The following is a 15554-nucleotide window of genomic DNA, read 5'->3' on the forward strand; positions in this document are numbered from 1 at the left end:
GATTGAGCAGTTTGGAAACAGTCTTTTTGTACAATCTTCAGTGGGATATTTGTGAGTGGTGTGAGGTCTATGGTGAAAAAGGAAATATCTTCACATAAAAACTAGACAGAAACTCCTGAGAAACTTCTTTGAGATGTTTGCATTCATCTCACACAGTTGAAGCTTTCTTTTCAGTGAGCAGTTTGGAAACAGTCTTTTTGTAGAATCTGCAAGGGGATATTTCTGAGTCATTTGAGGCCTAGGGTGAAAAAGAAATATCTTCACATAAAAAATAGACAGAAGCATTGTGAGAAACTTATTTGTGATGTGAGCATTCATCTCATAGAGTTGAAATCTTCTTTGATTCAGCAGTTTGGAAACAGTCTTTTAATACAATCTAAAAGGAATATTTATGAGCCCTTTAGGCTCATGGTGAAATAGGAAATATCTTTACATAAAAACTAGACAAAAGCATTCTGAGAAACTTCTTTGTGAAGTGTGCTTTCAACTCACAGAGTTGGAACTTGCTTTTGATTGAGCAGTTTGGAATCAATCTTTATGTAGAATCTGCAAATGCATATTTGGAACGCTTTGAGGCCTACAGTGAAAAAGGAAATATCTTCACATAAAAACTAGACAGAATCATTCTGAGAAACTTCCTTTTGATGTGTGCATTCACCTCACAGAGCTGAACCTTACTTTTGATTGAGCAGTTTGGAAACAGCCTTTCTGTAGAATCTGCAAAGGCATATTTGTGAGTGCTTTGAGGCCTATGGTGAAAAAGGAAATATCTTCACATAAAAACCGGACAGAAGGATTCTGAGAAACTTCTTTGTTATGTGTGCTTTCCTCTCAAAGAGTAGAACAGTTCTTTTGATGGAGCAGTTTGGAAACAGTCTTTTTGTAGAATCTGCATGGGGATATTTCTGAGCCATTTGAGGCCCATGGTGAAAAGGAAATATCTTCACATAAAAACTAGACAGAAGCATTCTGAGAAACTTCTTTGTGACGTGTGCCTTCATCTCACAGAGTTGAACCTTTCTTTTGATTGAGTAATTTGGAAACAGTGTTTTTGAAGTTTTTGCAGGGGATATTTGTGAGCTCTTTGAGGCCTATTTTGAAAAAAGAAATATCTCCACATAAAAACTAGACAGAAGCATTGTGAGAAACTTCTTTGTGATTTGTGCATTCATCTCACAGAGTTGAAATTTTCTTTAGATTTAGCAGTTTTTAAACTGTCTTTTTTTAGAATCTGCCAAAGGATATTTGTCAGCTGTTTGAGGCATATGGTGAAATAGGAAATATCTTCACATAAAAACTAGAAAGAAACTTTCTGAGAAACTTCTTGGAAATGTGTGCATTCATCTCACAGAGTTGAACCTTTCTTTTGTTTGAGCAATTTGGAAACAGTCTTTTTGTGGAATCTGAAAATGGATATTTGGAGTGCTTTGAGGCCTATGGTGAAAAAGAAAATATCCTCACATAAAAATTAGACAGAAGCATTCTGAGAAACTTCTTTGTGATGTGGGCTTTCAACTCACAGAGTTGAACTGTTGTTTTGATTGAGCACTTTGGAAACAGTATTTTTGTAGAATCTCAAAATGGATATTTGGACTCCTTTGGGGCCTATGGTGAAAAAGCGAATATGTTCACATAAAAACTAGACAGAAGATTTCTGAGAAACTTATTTGTGATGTGTTCATTCGTCTCACAGGGTTGAACCTTTCTTTAGAGTGAGGAGTTTGGAAACCGTCTTTTTGTAGTATCTGCAGAGGGATATTTGTGAGCAGTTTAAGACCTATGGTGAATAAGTAATTATCTTCACATAAAAACCAGACAGAAGCATTCTGAGAAATTTCTATGTGATGTGTGCATTCATCTCACAGATTTGAACCTTTCTTTTGATTGACCTGTTTGGAAGCAGTCTTTTTGCATAGTTAGCAGAATGACATTTGTGAGCAGTTTGAGGCCTATGGTGAAAAAAGAAATATCTTCACATAAAAACTAGACAGAAGCATTCAAAGAAACTTCTTTGTGATGTGAACATTCATCTTACAGATTTGAACCTTTCTTTTGATTGATCAGTTTGAAACAGTCTTTTTGTAGAATCTGCCAATGGATATTTGTGAGCAGTTTGTGGCCTATGGTGAAAAAAGAATTATCTTCACATAAAAGCTAGACAGAACCATTCTGAGAAACTTCTTTGTGATGTGTGCGTTCATCTCACACAGTTGAAACTTTCTTTTGACTGAGCAATTTTGAAACAGTCTTTTTGTAGAATCTGCAAATGCATATTTGGAGTGCTTAGTGGCCTATGGTGAGAAAGGAAATATCTTCCCATAATATTGAGAAAGAAGCTTTGTGAGAAAGTTTTTTGTGTTGTCTTTTTGTAGAATCTGCAAAGGATATTTGTGAGCAGTGTGAGCCCTATAGTGAAATAGGAAATAACTTCACATAAAAAAAAAGACAGAATCTTTTAGAGAAACTAATTGTCATGTGTACTTTCATCTTACAGAGTTGAACCTTCCTTTTAATTGAGTAGTTTGAAAAGAGTCTTTTCGTAGAATCTGCAGAGGGATATTTTTATCAGTTAGAGGTCTACAGTGAAATAGGGAATATTTTCATAGAAAATCTAAACAGAAACATTCTTTTGTAGAATCTCCAAATGGGTATTTGGAGCACTTTGAGGCCTATTGTGAAAAAGGAAATATCTTCAAATAAAAACTAGACGGAAGCATTCTGAGGAACTTCTTTGTGATGGGTGTATTCATCTAACAGAGTCAACTTCGATTGAGCCGTTTGGAAACAGTCTTTTTGTGGAATCTACCAATGGATATTTGTGAGCCAATTTAGGCTTATGGTGAATTAGGAAATATCTTCACATAAAAACTAGACAGAAGCATTCTGAGGAACTTCTTTTTGATGTGTGCATTCATCTCACAGAGTTGAATCTTTCTTTTGATTGGGAAGTTTGGAAACTGTCTCTTTGTAGAATCTGCCAAGAGATATTTGTGAGTGTTTTGAGGCCTATGGTGAAAAAGAGAATATCTTCACATAAAGACTAGAAAGAAGCATTCTGAGAAATTTCTTTGTGACGTGTGTATACATCTCACAGAGTTGAACATTTCTTTTGATTGAGCAGTTTGGAAAGAGTCTTTTTGTAGAATCTGCAAAGTGATATTTGTGAGAGTTTTGAGGCCTGTGGTGAAATAGGAAATTTCTTCACATAAAAACTAGACAGAAGCCTTCTGAGAAACTTTTGTGATGTGTTCTTTCATCTCACAGTGTTGAACCTTTCTGGTGATTGAGCAGTTTGTAAACAGTCTTTTTGTGGAATCTGTAAATGGATATTTGGAGAGCTTCAAGGCCTATTGTGAAAAAGGAAATATCTTCACATAAAAACTAGAGAGAAGCATTCTGAGAAACTCTTTTGTGATGTGTGCATTCTTATCATGGAGTTGCAACTTTCTTTTGATTGAACAGTTTGGAAACCATCATTTTGTAGAAACTTCATAGGGATATTTGTGAGCAGTTTGAGGACTATGGTGAAAAAAGAAATATCTTCACATAAACCCTACACAGAAGGATTCTGAGAAACTTCTTTGCAATGTGTGCATTCATCTAACAGAATTGAACATTTCTCTTCATTGAGCTGTTCAGAAACAGTCTTTTTGTACAATCTGGAAAGGGATTTTTGAGACCGATTTGAGGCCTATGGTGAAAAAAGGAAATATCCTCACATAAAAACTAGACAGAACCTTTGTCAGAAACTTCACTGTCATGTGTGCATTAATCACACAGGGTTGAACATATCTGTTGATTGATCAGTTTTTGAAACAGTCTTTTAGTAGAATCTGCCAAGGGATATTTGTGATTGCTTTTAGGCCTATGGTAAAAAAGGCAATATAGTCACATAAAGACTAGACAGAATCTTACTGAGAAACTTCTTCCTGATGCGTGCATTCATCTCACAGAGTTGAACTTTTCTTTTGATTCAGCAGTTTGGAACAGTCTTTTTGTAGTATCTGCCAAGGGATATTTGGAGCTCTTTGATGCCTACAGTGAAGAAGGAAATATCTTAACATTAAAACTAGACAGAAGCATTCTGAGAAACTTCTTTGTGATTGCACATTCATCTCACTGTGTTGATCCTTTCTTTTCATTGAGCAGTTTTGAAACAGTCCTTTTGAACTCTCTTCAAAGGGATATTGAGTGCTTTGAGGCCTATGGTGAAAAATGAAATATGTTCACATAAAAACTAGACAGATGCATTCTGAGAAACTACTTTGTGATGTGTGCATTCATCTCACATTGTTGAAACCTTGTTTTGATTGAGCAGTTTTGAAACAGTCTTTTTGTAGAATCTGCAAAGGGATATTTGGAGTGCATTGAGGCCTGTGGTGAGAAAGGAAATATCTTCACATAATAACTAGACAGAAGATTTGTAAGAAAGTTTTTTGTGATGTGTGCATTGATTTCATAGCCTTGAACATTTCTTTTCATTGAGCAGTTTGGAAAGAGTCTTTTTGTAGAATCTACAGAAAGATATTTGTGAGAGGCTTGAGCCCTATGGTGAAACAGGAAACATCTTCACATAAAAGCTAGACAGAAGCATTCTGAGAAACTTCTTTGAGATGTGTGCATTCATCTCTCAGGGTTGAAAGTTTCTTTTCATTGAACAGTTTGGAAACAGTCTTTTAGTAGAATCTTCAAAGGTATATTTTTGAGTGGTTAGAGGCCTGTGGTGAAAAAGGAAATATATCCACATAAAAACTAGACAGAAGGATTCTGAGAAACTTCTTTGTAATGTGTGTATTTATCTCAAAGGGTTGAACATTTCCTTTGATGGAGCAGTTTGGAAACTGTCTTTTTGTAGAAACTACAAAGGGATATTTGTGAGCCCTTTGAGGCCTATGGTGAAAAAGGAAATAACTTCACACAAAAACTAGACAGAAGCTTTCTGAGAAACTAATTTTGATGTGTGCTTTCATTTCAGAGTTGAACCTTTCTTTTGATTGTGCAGTTTGGAAACATTCGTTTTGTACAATGTGCAAATGGATATTTGTATTGCTTGGGGCCTATGCTGATAAAGGAAATATCTTCACATAAAAACTAGACAGAAGATTTCTGAGAAGCTTGTTTGTGATGTCTGCATTAATCTCACAGAGATGAACCTTTCTTTTCATTGCATAGTTTGGAAACCATCTTTTTGTAGAATCTGCAAAAGATATTTGGAGTGCATTGAGGAGTATGGTGAAAAAGGAAATATCTTCACATAAAAATAGACGGAACATTTCTGAGGCACTTCTTTGCAATGCGTGCATTCATCTCACAGAGTTCAACATTTCTCTTGATTGGGCAGTTCAGAAACAGTCTTTTTGTTCAATCTCGAAAGGGATTTTTGTGAGTGGCTTGAGGCCTGTGGTGGAAAAGGAAATATTCTCACATAAAAATTAGACAGAATGTTTGTCAGAAACTTCTTCATGATGTGTGCATTAATTGTGCAGAGTTGGATCTTTCTTTTGATTGAGGAGTTTTTGAAACTGTCTTTTTGTAGAATCTGCCAAGGGATATTTGTGAGTGCTTTGAGGCCTATTGTGAACAAGGCAATATCTTCATATAAAAATTAGATAGAATCTTTCTGAGAAACTTCTTTCTGATGTGTGCATTCATCTCACAGAGTTGAAACTTTCTTTTGACTCAGCAGTTTGGAAACAATTTTTTTGTAGCATCTGCCAAGGGATATTTTGAGCTCTTTGAAGCCTGTGGTGAAGAAGGAAATATCTTAACATAAAAACTAGACAGAAGCTTTCTGAGAAACTTCTTTGTGATGTGTGCATTTATCTCACAGAGATGAACCTTTCTATTGATTGGGCAGTTTGGAAACAGTCTTTTTGTACAATTTCTGAAGGGATATTTGTGAGAGGTTTGAGGCCTATGGTGAAAAAGGAAATATCTTCACATAAAACAAGAAATTTCTTGTGATGTGTGCTTTCATCTAACAGAGATGAACTTTTCTTTTCATTGAGCAGTTTGGAAACAATGTTTTTGTAGAATCTGCCAAGGAATATTTGCACTGCTTTGAGGCCTAAGGAGAATAAGGAAATATCTTCACATAAAAACTAGACGGAATCTTTCTGAGAAACTTCTCTCTGATGTGTGCATTCATCTCACAGAGTTGAACATTTCTCTTGATTGAGCAGTTTGGAAACAGTCTCTTTGTGGAATCTGCAAAGGGATGTTTGTGAGCGGTTTGAGGCCTATAGTGAAAAAGGAAATATCTTCACATAAAAACTAGACAGAAGCTTTTTGAAGAAACTACTTTGTGATGTGAGCATTCATCCCACAGAGTTGAAACTTCTTTTTGACTCAGCAGTTTGGAAACAGTCTTTTAGTAGTATCTGCCAAGGGATATATGAAGCCTTCCCTACAAAGGACGTGAACTCATCATTTTTTATGGCTGCATAGTATTCCATGGTGTATATGTGCCACATTTTCTTAATCCAGTCTATCGTTTTTGGACATTTGGGTTGGTTCCAAGTCTTTGTTATTGTGAGTAGTGTGGCAATAAACATACGTGTGCATGTGTCTTTATAACAGCATGATTTATAATCGTTTGGGTATGTACCCAGTAATGGGATGGCTGGGTCAAATGGTATTTCTGGTTCTAGATCCTTGAGGAATCACCACACTGACTTCCACAATGGTTGAACTAGTTTATAGTCCCACCAACAGTGTAAAAGTGTTCCTATTTCTCCACATCCTCTCCAGCACCTGTTGTTTCCTGACTTTAATGATTGCCATTCTAACTGGTGTGAGATGGTATCTCATTGTCGTTTTGATTTGCATTTCTCTGATGGCCAGTGATGATCAGTATTTTTTCACATTTTTTTGGCTGCATAAATGTCTTCTTTTGAGAAGTGTCTGTTCATATCATTCACCCAATTTTTGATGGGGGTTGTTTGCTTTTTTATTGTAAATTTGTTTGAGTTCATTGTAGATTCTGGATATTAGCCCTTTGACAGATGTGTGAGTAGGTTCTGAATATTTACTCCCATTTTGTAGGTTACCTGTTCGCTCTGATGGTAGCTTCTTTTGCTGTGCAGAAGCTCTTTAGTTTAAAGAGATCCCACTTGTCAATTTTGGCTCTTGTTGCCATCGCTTTTGTTGTTTTTAGACATGAAGTCCTTGCCCATGCCTATGTCCTGAATGGTAATACCTAGGTTTTCTTCTAGGGTTTTTATGGTTTTAGGTCTAACATGTAAGTCTTTAATCCATCTTTAATCCATTTATAAAAAATTAATTTTTGTATAAGGTGTAAGGAAGGGATCCAGTTTCAGCTTTCTACATATGGCTAGCCAGTTTTCCGAGCATCATTTATTAAATAGGGAATCCTTTCCCCATTGCTTGTTTTTCTCAGGTTTGTCAAAGATCAGATAGTTGTAGATATGTGGCATTATTTCTGAGGGCTCTGTTCTGTTCCATTGAGTTATATCTCTGTTTTAGAACCAGTACCATGCTCTTTTGGTTACTGTAGCCTTGTAGTATTGTTTGAAGTCAGGTAGCGTGATGCCTCCAAATTTGTTATTTTTGCTTAGGATTGACTTGGCAATGTGGGCTGTTTTTTGGTTCCATATGAACTTTAAAGTAGTTTTTTCCAATTCTGTGAAGAAAGTCATTGGTAGCTTGATGAGGGTGGCATTGAATCTATAAATTACACCATGGAATACTATGCAGCCATAAAAAATGATGAGTTCATGTCCTTTGTAGGGACATGGATGAAACTGGAAACCATCATTCTCAGCATTCTAATGCAAGGACATATATACCAAACACCACATGTTCTCACTCATAGGTGGGAATTGAACAATCAGAACACGTGGACACAGGAAGGGGAACATCACACACTGGGGACTGTTGTGGGGTAGGAGGAGGGGGGGAGGGATAGCATTAGTAGATGTAACTAATGCTAAATGACGAGTTGATGGGTGCAGCACATCAACATGGCACATGTATACATATGTAACAAATCTGTACATTGTGCACATGTACCCTAAAACTTTAAGTATAATGATGATAACATTTAAAAAAAAGAAAAGAAAAAAAAGAACTATACAGAAGATTTCTAAGGAACTGCTTTGTGGTGTGTGCATTCATCTCATAGAGGTAAATATTTATCTTCTTATAGCAAATTTTAAACTCTCTTCTTGTAGAATCTGCAAGGGAATATTTTTGAGTGCTTTGAGGCATATGGTGAAAAAGGAATAACTTCACATAAAAACTAGACAGAAGCTTTCTGAAAAACTTATTTCTGATGTGTGCATTCATCTCACAGAGTTGAACTTTTGTTTAGATTGAGCAGTTTGGAAACAGTCTTTTGTAGAAATCGCAAAGGGAAGATTGTGGGCACTTTGAAGCCAAGGGTGAAAAAGGTGAAATCATCACATAAAATCTGGACGCATGCTTTCTGAGAAACTTCTTTGTGACGTGTGCATTCACCTCACAGAGTTGAACTGTTCTTTTGATTGAGCAGTTTGGAAAATATCTTTTTGTAGAATCTGCAGAGGGATATTTGAGTGAAGTTTGGGGCCTATGGTGAAAAAAGAAATATCTTCACATAAACACTAGACAGAGGCCTTCTGAGAAACTTCCTTGTGATGTGTGCATTCATCTCACACAGTTGAATCTTTCTTTTGATGGAGCAAATTGCAAACACTCTTTTTGTAGAATCTGCTAATGGATATTTGTATGCGTTTTGAGGCCTATGGTGAAAAATGAAATATCTTCACATAAAAACTAGACAGTAGTTATCTGAGAAACTTCTCCATGATGTGTGCATTCATCTCAGAGATTTAAACCTTTGTTTTCATTGAGCAGTTTGGAAACAGTCTTTTGGTAGAATCGGCAAAGGGATATTTGTGTGCCCTTTGAAGCTTATGGTGAAAAAGAAAATATCTGCACCTAAAAACTAGACAGAAACTTTCTGAGAAACTGCTTTGTGATGTGTGCATTCAATTCACAGAGCTAATTTTTTTCTTCATTGAGCAGATTGAAAACTCTGTTCTTGTAGAATCTGCAAAGGAATATTTGTGACTGCTTCAAGGCCTATGGTGAATAAGTAAATATCTTCACATAAATACAAGACAGAAGCATTTTGATAAACTTCTTTGTGATATGTGCATTCATCTGACAGAGTTCAACCTTTCCTTTGACTCAGAAGTTTGGGAACAGTCATTTTGTAGAATCTTCAAAGAGATATGTGTGAATGATTTGAGGCCTATGGTGAAAAAGGAAATATCTTCACATAAACACTAGACAGGTTTCTGGAAAATTCTTTTTGATGTGTGCATTCATCTCACAGAGTTGAAACTTTATTTTGATGGAGCTGTTTGGAGAGAATTTTTTGTAGAATCTGCAAAGGGATATTTGTGAGTGCTTTGAGGCCCATGGTTAAAAAAGGAAATTTCTTCACATAAAGAGTACACAAAATTTTTCTGAGAAATTTCTTTGTGATGTGTGCATTCCTCTCACAGAGTGGAACCTTTCTTTTGATAGATCAGTTAGGAAACAGTCTTTTTGAAGAATCTGCAAGGGGATAATTCTGAACCCTTTGAGCCCTATGGTGAAAATTGAAATATCCACACATGAAAACCAGACAGATGGTCTCTGAAAAACTGCTTTGTGATGTGTGCATTCATGTCACAGAGGTAAACGTTTCTTTTCATTGAGCGATGGGAAACTGTTCTTGTAGAATCTGCAAAGGGATATTTGTGAGCACTTTGAAGTCTACAGTGAAAAAGGAATTATCTTCACATAAACACTAGATAGAAGCTCTCTGAAAGACTTATTGTGATGTGTGCATTCATCCTGAACAATTCTTTCATTAAGCAGTTTTGAAACAGTCTTTTGGTAGAATCTCCAAAGGGATATTTGTGAACGGTTTGAGGCCTGTGGAGAAAAAGGAAATATCTTCCAATAAAAAAGAGACAGAAGCTTTCTGAGAAACTTCTTTGTGAAGTGTGCATTCATCTCACAGAATTGAACCTTCCTTTTGATTGGGCAGTTTGGAAAAACTTTTTCTAGAATCTGCAGAGGGATATTTGTGAGAAGTTTGAGGCCTGTGGTGAAAAAGGAAATATCTTCACAGAAAAAGCAGACAGAGTCTTTCTGAGAAACTTCTTTGTGATGTGTGCATTCATCTCACAGATTTGAATTTTCTTTTGATAGAGCATTTTGTAAACAGTCTTTTTGTGGAATCTGCAAAGGGATATTTCTGAGCCCTTGCAGTCCTATGGTGAAAATGGAGATATCTTCACATAAAAACTAGACAGAAGGTCTCTGAGAAGCTTCTTTGTGATTTATGCATTCATCTCACAGTTTTGAACCTCTCTTTTGATTGAGCAGTTTGTAAAGAGTCTTTTTGTAGAATATGCAGAAGGATATTTGTGAGAAGTTTGAGGCCTGTGGTGAAAAAAGAAATATCTTCTCAGAAAAACTAGACAGAGGCTTTCTGAGAAACTTCTTTGTGATGTGTGCATTCATCTCACATAATTGAATCTTTCTTTTGATTGAGCAATTTGGAAACACTCTTTTTGTAGAATCTACCTAGGGATATTTGTGTGCATTTTGAGGCCTAAGGTGAAAAAGGAAATATCTTCACATAAAAACTAAATAGTAGTTTTCTGAGAAACTTCTTTGAGATTTGTGCATTCATCTCACAGAGTTGAACCTATCTTTCAATGGAGCAGTTTGGAAACAGTGTTTTCGTAGAATCTGCAGAGGGATATTTGCATGCCCTTTGAGGCCTATGATGAAAAAGGAAATATCTTCACCTAAAACCTAGACAGAAACTTTCTGAGAAACTGCCTTGTCATGTGTGCATTCATTTCACAGAGCTAAACTTGTTTTTCATTGAGCAGATTGGAAATTCTGTTCTTGTAGAATCTGCAAAGGAATATTTGTGACCGCTACAAGGCCTATGGTGAAAAAGTTAATATCTTCACATAAAAACAATACAGAAGCATTGTGATAAACTTCTTTGTGATATGTGCATTCATCTCACAGAGTTGAACCTTTCTTTTGATTGATCAGTTTGGAAAAAGTCTTTCTGAAGAATCTGAAGAGGGATATTTGTGAGCGGTTTGAGGCCTATGCTGAAAAAAAAAAAATCTTCATGTAAAAACTAGACAGCGGCTTTATGAGAAACTTCTTTGTGATGTGTGCATTCATATCACCGAGTTTAACCCTTCTCTTGATTGAGTAGTTTTGAAACAATCTTTTTATAGAAACATCTAAGGGATATTTGTATGCATTATGAGGCCTATGGTGAAAAAGCAAATATCTTCATATAAAAACTATACTGTAGTTTTCTGAGAAACTTCTTTGTGAAGTGTGCATTCATCTCAAACAGTTGCACCTTTCTTTTGATTGAGCAGTTTGGAAACAGTCTTTTTGTAGAATCTGCAGAGGGATATTTCTGAGTCCTTTGAGGCCCATGGTGAAAAAGGAAATATCTTCACCTGAAAACTAGACAAAAGCTTTCTGGAAAATTCTTTGTGATGTGTGCATTCATCTCACCAAGTTGAAACTTTCTTTTGATTGAGGTGATTGGAAACAGTTTTTTTGTGGAATCTGCAGAGGGATATTTGTGAGAGGTGTGAGTTCTATGCTGACAAAGGAAATTTCTTCACATAAAAACTAGAAAGAAATTTTCTGAGAAACTTCTTTTTGATGTGTGCATTCCTCTCACAGAACTAAAACTTTCCTCTGAGAGCAGTTTGGAAACAGTCTTTTTGTAGAATCTGCAAAGCGATAATTCTGAGCCCTTTGAGGCCTATGGTGAAAATTGAAATATCTTCACACAAAAACGAGACAGATGGTTTCTGAGAAACTGCTTTTTGATGTGTGCATTCATGTCACAGAGGTAAACGTTTCTTTTCATTGAGTAGATAGGAAACTCTGTTCTTATAGAATCTGCAAAAGGGATATTCGTGAGCTCTTTGAAGACAATGGTGCAAAAGGAAAAAACTTCACATAAAAACTAAACAGAAGGTTTCTGAGAAAGTGTTTTTTGATGGCTTCATTCATCCCACAGAGTTGAACTTTCGATTGAACAGTTTGGAAACTGTCTTTTTGTAGAATCTGCAAACGGATATTTGTGAGTGCTTTGAGGCCTATGGTGAAAAAGGAAATATCTTCACATAAAATTTAGACAGAAGTTTCCTGACAAACTTCGTTGTGTTGTCTGCATTCATCTCACAGAGTTTTAACTTTCTTTTGATTGAGCAGAATGGAAATAGTCTTTCTGTGCAATCTGCAAAGGGATAATTCTGAGCTCATTGTAGCCTATGTTGAAAAAGGATATAGCTTCATATAAAAACTATACAGAAGGTTTCTAAGAAACTGCTTTGTAATGTGTGCATTGATCTCACAGAGGTAAAAGTTTCTTTTCATTGAGCTGATTGGGAAATCTCTTCTTGTACAATCTGCAAGGGGATGTTTCTTAGCGGTTTGAGGTCTGTGGTGAAAAAGGATATATCTTTACATAAAAATTAGACAGAAGATTTCTGAGAAATTTCCTTGTGATGTGTGCATTCACCACACATATTTGAAACTTTCTTTTGATTGAGCAGCTTGGAAACAGTCTTTTTGTAGAATCTGCAAAGGGACATTTGTGAGTCCTTTGAGACCTATGGTGAAATAGGAAATAACTTCACATAAAATCTAGACAGAAGTTTTCTGAGAAACTTCTTTGTGATGTTTGCATTCAGCTCACAGATTTGAACCTTTCTTTTGATTGAGGAGTTTGGAAAAAGTGTTTTGGAGAATCTCCACAGGGATATTTGTGAGCAGTTGGAGGCCTGTGGTGAAAAAGGAAATATCTTCACATAAAAACTAGACAGAAACTTTCTGAGAAACTTCTTTGTGATGAGTGCATTCATCTCACAGAGTTTAACCGTTATTTTGATTGAGCAGTTTGTAAACAGTCTTTTTTTAAAATCTGCAAAGGGATATTTGTGTGTGTATTGAGGCCAATGGTGAAAAACAAAATATCTTCACATAAAAGCTAGAAAGTAGTTTTCTGAGACACTTCTTTGGATGTATGCATTCATCTCACAGAGTTGAACCTTTCTTTTGATTAAGCAGTTTGCAAGCAGTCTTTTTGTAGAATATGCAGATGGATATTTGTGAGTGGTTTGAGGCCTATGGTGAAAAAGGAATTATCTTCACATAAAAACTAGACAGAAGCTTTCTGAGAAAATTCTTTGTGATGTGTGCATTCGTCTCACAGAGTTGAACATTTCTTTTGATAGAGAAGTTTGCAAAAAGTCTTTTTGTAGAATCTACAGAGGGATATTTGTGAGTGCTTTGGGGTCTGTGGTGAAAAAGGAAACATCTTCAAATAAAAACTAGTCAGAACTTTCTGAGAAACATCTTTGTGATGTGTGCATTCATCTCATAGATGTAAACCATTTTTTGATTCTGCAGTTTGGAAACAGACTTTTTGTAGAATCTGCAAAGTGGTATTTCTGAACCATTTGTGGCCTATGTTGAAAAAAGATATATATTCACATAAAAACTAGATGGAAGGTTGCTAAGAAACTGCTTTGTGATGTGTGCATTCATCTCACAGAGGTAAACACTTCTTTTCTTTGAGCAGATTGGAAATTATGTTCTTGTAGAATCTGCAAAGGGATATTTTTGAGCCCATTGAGGCCTACATTGAAAAAGGAAAAAGCTTCACATAAAAACTAGACAGAATTTTTCTGAGAAACTGACTTCTGATGATTGCATTCCTCTCTCAGAATTGAACCTCTGTTTTGATTGAGCAGTTTGGAACCTTTCTTTCTGTAGAATCTGCAAAGGCATATTTGTGAGCTCTTTGAGGCCTATGGTGAAAAAGGAAATATCTTCACATAAAAACTAGATAGAAGAATTCTGAGAAACTTCTTTGTGATGTGTGCATTCGTCTCACAGAGTTGAACCTTTCTTTTGATTGAGCAGTTTTGAAACACTCTTTTTGTAGCATCTGCAATTGGATATTTGGAGCGCTTTGAGGCCTATGCTGGAAAAGGAAATATCTTCACATAAAAACTAGACAGAAGCATTCAGAGAAACTTCTTTGTGATGTGTGCATTCATCTCACAGGGTTGAACCTTTCTTTTGATTGAGCAGTAAGGAAATAGTCTTTTTTTACAATCTGCAAAGGGATAATTCTGAGTCCATTGTGACCTATGTTGAAAAACGATATATCTTCACATTACCACTAGACGGGAGGATTCTAAGAAACTGCTTTGTGATGTGTACAGTCATCTCACAGAGGTAAAAGTTTCTTTTCATTCAGCAAATTGGAAAATCTGTTCTTGTAGAATCTGCAAGGGGATGTTTGTAAGTGGTTTGAGGTCTGTGGTGAAAAAGGAAATATCTTCACATAAAAACTAGACAGAAGCTTTCTGAGAAACTTCTTTGTGCTAAGTGCATTCATTGCACAGATTTGAAACTTTCTTTTGATTGAGCAGTTTGGAAACAGCCTTTTTGTAGGATCTGCAAAGGGATATTTGTGAGAACTTTGAGGCCTATGGTGAAAAAGGAAATATCTTCACATAAAAACTAGACAGAAGCTTTCTGAGAAACTTGTTTGTGATGTGTGCATTCATCTCTCAGAGTTAAACTTTTATTTTCATTAAGCAGTTTGGAAAAAGTCTTTTTGTAGAATCTGCAGAGGGATATTTGTGAGCGGTTTGAGGCCTATGGTTAAAAAGGAAATATCTTCACCTAAAAACTAGACAAGAATCTTTCTGAGAAACTTCTTTTTGATGTGTGGATTCATCACAAAGAGTTGAACTTTTCTTTTGATAGAGCAGTTTGGAAACAGTTTGTTTGTAGAATCTGCAGAGGGATATTTGTGAGTGCTTTGTGGCCTATGGTGAAAAAGGAAATATATTCAAATAAGAACTAGAAAGAAGGTTTCTGAGAAACATCTTTGTGATGTGTGCATTCTTCTCACAGAGATGAAATTTTCTTTTGATTGAGCAGTTTGGAAACAGTCTTTTTGTAGAATCTGCAAAGTGATATTCTTGAGCACTTTGCGGCCTATGTTGAAAAAGGATATATCTTCACATAAAAACTAGACAGACGGTTTATAAGAAACTGCTTTGTGATGTGTGCGTTCACCTCACAGAGGTAAATGATGCTTTTCAGTGAGCGTATTGGAAACTCTGTTCCTGTAGAATCAGCAAAGGGATATTTTTGAGCCCATTGAGATCAATGTTGAAAAAGGAAAAAGCTTGACATTAAAACTACACAGAAGGTTTCTGAGAAACTACTTTGTGATGTGTGCATTCTTCTCATGTAGTGGAACGTTTTTTTTGATTGAGCAGTTTGGAAACAGTCTTTTTGCAGAATCTGCCAAGGGATATTTGGAGTGCTTTGAGGCCTATGGTGAAAAAGGAAGTATCCTAACATAAAAACTAAACTGAAGAATTCTAAGAAACTTCTTTGTGATTTGTGCATTCATCTCATAGAGTTGAACCTTTCTTATCATTGAACAGTTTGGAAACAGTCTTTTTGTAGAA

This window comes from Pongo pygmaeus, chromosome 1, assembly GCF_028885625.2.
Source record: "Pongo pygmaeus isolate AG05252 chromosome 1, NHGRI_mPonPyg2-v2.0_pri, whole genome shotgun sequence".
Classification (NCBI taxonomy): Eukaryota; Metazoa; Chordata; class Mammalia; order Primates; family Hominidae; genus Pongo; species Pongo pygmaeus.